Raw genomic sequence first — 6,095 nt, 5'->3', positions numbered from 1 at the left:
ACTGTTTTTGCGCTAATGCTAAAGGAAACTGAAGCATCAGAAAATAACTTTACATTGGTGTCAGCTTAAATTTAAAGGTCAAAGAAACCTCAAATTCTAAAACTAAAATAATCAATAGTCTAAACAAACAATAATCCACTAGAGCTACTTGTTAAATGCTATATTTATTTTGCATTAAACCCTATAGTTTTACTTGCAGCAATTCTGGGGAAATTTGCTCATTCTTTAAAGCTTGCAACTGCCATGTTTCTTCCATCAGCATCATCATACAGGTCAACATGTTCAATCTGTACGTGCATGCATAAATTCAGGGGCACTGTATATATTGTGCAATTGGTTTGTAGACAAAATGTGTACAATGATAAAATATGTCTAAATCCAGGAGTGCTATCAATGGGTGGATGTGACGTTAGCCAAGGTTTAGTAACTGCTGTAGTGCTACTGGAAGAATGGTGTATATTTGGACCAATTGTCATGCTAAGGGTTTCTGTGTCCTTTAAATAAGACATTTTGTTTGAAAAACAAGGATGTGTCAGTGAATTTTACTCTTAAAATGTAGAAGGAAAGCACTCAAAAAAAGTAGTAGTTTTGGCTTGAGTTATAGAAAATTTCTGCAAAGACAAGTTCATCTGTTCCACTGCCTGCTGCCTCCTTTCCCAAGCTGTGCAGGAGAGCCGGTGGCACTCAGCACACTGCACTGTAGGATAGGAACCAATCAGCAGCTATACTGACTTGATAGGGAACTGAAGCCTGTCTTTGCTTGTGTAACTACAGGGCTGTTATTGGCTATGCCCGTCCTACTGTGCTTCTGGCAAGGACTGCTATGAGATGCCCATCCCTCACTTGTAAACACAGACAGGGACTATAGCAGATCTATATGAAGCTCAAATAAAGGGGACATTTTTAACGATAATATTAACTTTTAGCCCAAAGTGAAACCAACACCATGTATTATTCATTATTATCTATAATATAAGGGGGGGTTCACTTATCCTATATGTCTCCTGTCAATCATCTGTTTAGTTAATCCCCTGTATGTACCGTGAATACAAAGTGGTTACTAATATACCTTTTTTCTCAGCCCATCATACTGATCACAAGCAGCAGCCTGCCCTTATTTTATTGCAGAGATTATTTCATGGAGACATCAGTCCTACAAGAATAGTCAATAGATCTCTGTAGAGAAGACACGGGCATTCTATTGTTAGCATTAGTGCACTTCGGTAAGACATTTAGATCAGTGATTTAGCAGAATGGGTGAGATAACTATATGAGGTAAAACAAATCATTCACAGACTATCAATGAAATACAATGATGTTTATACCATCAGCAGTTGTAGGAAAATGCTAGATTGTATATTTTAAAGGGAATTTCCACCCAAATGGGTTGTTTCTCTTTGCATAATCATTTTATGTAACTTTTCAATACAGATTGCTGACATTTTTTCAGTGGTTTTAAAGTGGGTTTTATGTATTGCTATTGATAGCAGTGTCTGACTGTTTATATTCTCTGTACTTCTGGTTCTGACGCAACACAGTAGCCACCTGATTTACAGACCTTGAAGAGAACACTGTTTCAACGTTAAGAACCAAAGAACAGAGAAATCATATATATTGCTTTCAATATTAAATACATTTAGAAACAATTTTCAAACCATTGAAAATGTTTAATCACTATATAATGGAAAGTAGTTTAGTTATTTGAATTCCTTATATTATGCAGATAACAGTTTTTGGGTGGTTATTCTTTGACCTGCAACTGAAATTCTGTGGTTTTCTCATATCTGAATCAGACTGTTATCAAATATAGTTTTAGTGTATTAAATTATTAAAGGGAACCAATCGTAAACAGATTCATTGGGGCTACCTATGTGAACAAGGCTGATCTAAATGTTCAGTTGTTGGACAAACAGTTGGACCATATGGGAAGCCCATTCAAAGCATTCAGTCCAATGTGACATTCCATCAAACACAATCTGGTATCAGAACGAGACCCAATCAATGTCTATCATATCTATTTGGTAAACAATTGCTGTGGTTGCTGAGTAAGTAGTGTGTGCCTTAGTGCACTACACTGTACTCAAATCAGAATTATGCAGCATGGCCCTGGTTGAGTACGGCTAGTGGCATGTTAGATGGGAAGCACTTTTTATGAAAATGAGCATTTGAGAATTAAGGCTAAAAAGGGGTATATTATTTTCTGTACAGTTTGCTGAAGTCATACAGTACTTGCAGATGTTATATATATATATGTAATATATGCCGCCCATATGAATAATGGTATTCTGGTAATAAAATAATTACAGCTCCTCTATTTATAAACTATGCTTAGTATCTATGCCCATATAACAAATAATCAAATGAATCCCGCCACTACAGTGCAACTACTTTTTTATCCTCTATTTAGCTATTTTACCCCAGTTACCAAGGAAACTAAATAGCAACCTCAGTGTCACTTTGCCAGTAGGCAAAAGTACCCAATATATTCACCATTTCATACATATACAAATTCACTGATTCAAATGTACCCAAATGAGCTGCTCTTATGCGTCACTGCAAGGAATAAATTAAAAAACAAACATATTTAGTAAAACACAGCTTCTATAAACAGTTGTTAGCTAATTCCCTTACTCTTACTTACTGGCTGTTTTTGGCCCAGTTTCGCATTCTGTGATACAATTCTTAAATATAGATAAATGATTCTTTGCCTCATATGAAACCTAATAGTGATATAATTTTGTGATATATTGACGTCAAAACTTCACCAAATAAACAAGGTTAGATTTCTCTACAAGAGAAACAGCAATAAGTATCTTGTAAGTGTCTATCTTCACCTACAGCACACATAGTGATGGGCAAATCTGACCTGTTTCGCTTCACCAAAAATTTTGAAACGGCCAATTCGCTAAAATGCATTGAAGTCTATGGGCATCAAATTTCTTTTGTCATGCAACAATTTTTGCACCCATTGGAGTCTATGGGCATAATTTTTGTGGCGAAAAGCAATGAAAATTTTTGCACATCACTACACACTAATACTATCCCAGGTAAATTCTAATCCAATCTTGACCCCTCAGCTATTCGTCATCATCATCATTTGCTTATATAGTGCCGACAAGATACGCAGTGCTTTACTTGTTATAACAAACAGGGAATAAATGGAGGATAACAGACAAGGGTTTGCAGAGTACAATAGAGTAGACTTATGATACAGCGCCAATGATTGATTAATTAAGGTATAATTAATGCAGAGAGTTCCAGAGAAAAGCAGAAGCCCGAGAGAAGTCTTGTAGATGAGAATGGGCAGAAGTGATGAGAGGAGAAGCAAGGCTAAGATCAGAAGCAGAACGAAGGTTGCGTGAAGGAGTGTATTTGGCAATCAGAGATGAAATATAGGGAGGGGCTTTGAATGTGAGTTTTAGTAATTTGAATTTGATTCTGGAGGAGATTGGGAGCCAGTGAAGGGACATGCATACGGGAGCAGCTGATGTTAAGTGGGGAGATAGATGAATGAGTCTGGCAGCCACATTTAGAACATATTGGAGTTGTGAAAGGTGACTTGTTGGAATACCTGTGAGGAGTAGGTTGCAGTAATCAAGGCGGGAGATGTTTCGTGGAATGAAAGGTAGTATTGTTTACTGTGAGTGAGCTATTGTTATATTTCTGTTTTTAGGAATGGTGGGAACTGCAGTTCAGTCTTATTCTTCAGATCCAGAGTCATATGCCTAGGTGCCTTCAACTTTTTATTTGTGATTGACTGATCTAATCCTTTAACAATATCTAAGAGAAAAGCCAATGAATAGCCCTCTGGGACATAAAAGGGATGCAAGCAGAGGAGAGAGCAAGGAACTGCCACAGGGCCTAACACCAGTAGAAGCAGGCTTGGATCAATCACAGCACACATATATTATTTAAAACTTCTAAATATTATTTTTTATAACCCTTCCCAGGTTGAAGAGGGTGACAAAGCAGACAATTGTACCCTGGAGACGTATTAGTGCATGTGAGCAGAAGTCATAAATCTAACATGAATTAACCCTAGCAGTGCTATGGGGTGTGATGGAGCTTACATTATAATTTCCATTCTCAAATTTACAAACCACACAATATGATGTCAACTGAATCCTGAACGGAACGGGGTCCCTAATTTGCATATGTAAATTAAGGTAAGGATGGATTCAAAAGAACGGTGTGCGTATTTGCACTAAAAAAAATCATGACCTCATTGTTCATGTGACAAAATGTCATTTAATTTAAGAGTTTGGTTCAACCAAATGTAGAAAGTTAAAACTTGAAACCAACAGGAACATATGCAGTGCTTTTGTCTGCAATCACCATTTATTGGTGCTAAACGGTTTGATTTGAACCAGTCATTGGTTTGGCTGAAAAAATATGAAAAAGATCAAATCCTAAACCAAATACTGTACTTGGTGCATCCCTAATTTTAAAAATTATAAATTCAAAATTTGCATTTCTATTATGTGTGTTAGTTATATAGAGATAACTCCATTATTAACCAACATGCACATACCTCCTACACAGAGATACACAGCATTACATAAAAAGCCTGAGGCACCTGCACCTGGAGTAATCTACAAATAGGCAGGCTGCATTGCTGTAACCTGCCTTATACTGTAGCCTGTCTTCAGCTGATCAATTGGCTTAATCTTGTAAGAAACCAAAATTACAGACCATCAGCCCATGTTAGATCTCCATTAAGGCATGGTGGGCTACACAGAAGTAAGCAGGCAGGCATTTAAATCAAGCACAATGACATTCAAATCTTGACCTGCCAATGCCCTTTAGGCTTGGGGTCAGCGCATCTTATATAACTGCTCTTTTCCATAGGTAGCAGTTAGTGGCAAAGGCTAACGCTGGGAAATAAAGTCTGAAATCTTCCACCTTTTTAGATATAAAACTCCGATCATGCTCAAAAACACACAAACGACAGAAATGTAGTTTGGGCCAGCTGTAGGAAATAAGGAAACATTATTTCATTAGATACATTGAATTTTGGGACACTATCAACTTTTTTGGATTTATGCTACGTTCAGCACTCAAGTTGTTGTGGGATTCCAACTCCCAGCAAGTCTCTAGCAGTATTTTTCAGGACATTTTAGTTTTGCCAGTTGTAGTTTTACAACTGCTGGAGTGTTATAGGTTTTTCTTTTCTTGAACTTATCTGTGTAGAAGACTCATGATGATGGAGCTTCATGAACATGACGTCCCTACAGTTGTGTTTTATGTAAGTATATGTGGGCAAAGGCCTTCTCGAAATGATATAGTTATTTTTCCTGCTTTGTGTTTATAAATGATAACTTTGAAATATGTGCAATACTGCTTACATTCCAGCTGTACATATAAAAGGTGTTCTCTGTCTGGCGATTGACAAAAACTCAAGAGCCACAGCAGCCATACAGCAAAGCAAATGTAGAGACCAAAACCCGTACAGCAGGAGTGCCCATACTTTACTAATGCAAGGTCTACTTTTAGTGCTGCCTCATTAGGGTCTACATCCATAAAAGCATTGTTAGCATTCTTTTCTGTGGAAAATATACTGATATAGGAGAAAATGTAAATTGCTCTATAACAAACAACTATTTCTTATGTAACCACAACATAATAAATATCTGAATGAAACGCATGAAATAGGAGGGTGATTTAGACAAGCTGTTTGTTGACAGTGTCTTGAGATCTACTGATCATTAGCTAAAGGTCTACTGGTAAATCCCAATTTACCTTTTGGGCACCCCTGCCCTACATTAATAGTCAGACAGCAATGAACTTTAATGAACTTCTGGTTCACTCCATGGCTTTCTGTTAACACTAGTCTTTAAGCACCAGAATTACTGCATACAGTTAAGGTGCCTATATATATATATATATATATATATATATATATATATATATATATATATATATATCAATTAAATTGGTTTCATTTGGGCTGCATAATACAGCCCTTGGCTGATGTTTGGTTAGTTCCTATGGATGTGCAACAGCAAATATTTGTTGAGGATTCACAAAGACCTACCTCCATAGGAACAGACCAGTTTCAGAGACCTGCTTCCCTACCACTTAAACCACTGTAAACT

This window comes from Xenopus laevis, chromosome 6L (assembly GCF_017654675.1).
Source record: "Xenopus laevis strain J_2021 chromosome 6L, Xenopus_laevis_v10.1, whole genome shotgun sequence".
Taxonomy (NCBI): domain Eukaryota; kingdom Metazoa; phylum Chordata; class Amphibia; order Anura; family Pipidae; genus Xenopus; species Xenopus laevis.
The sequence above is the reverse complement of the archived record's forward strand: the minus strand, read 5'-3'. Positions refer to the sequence as shown.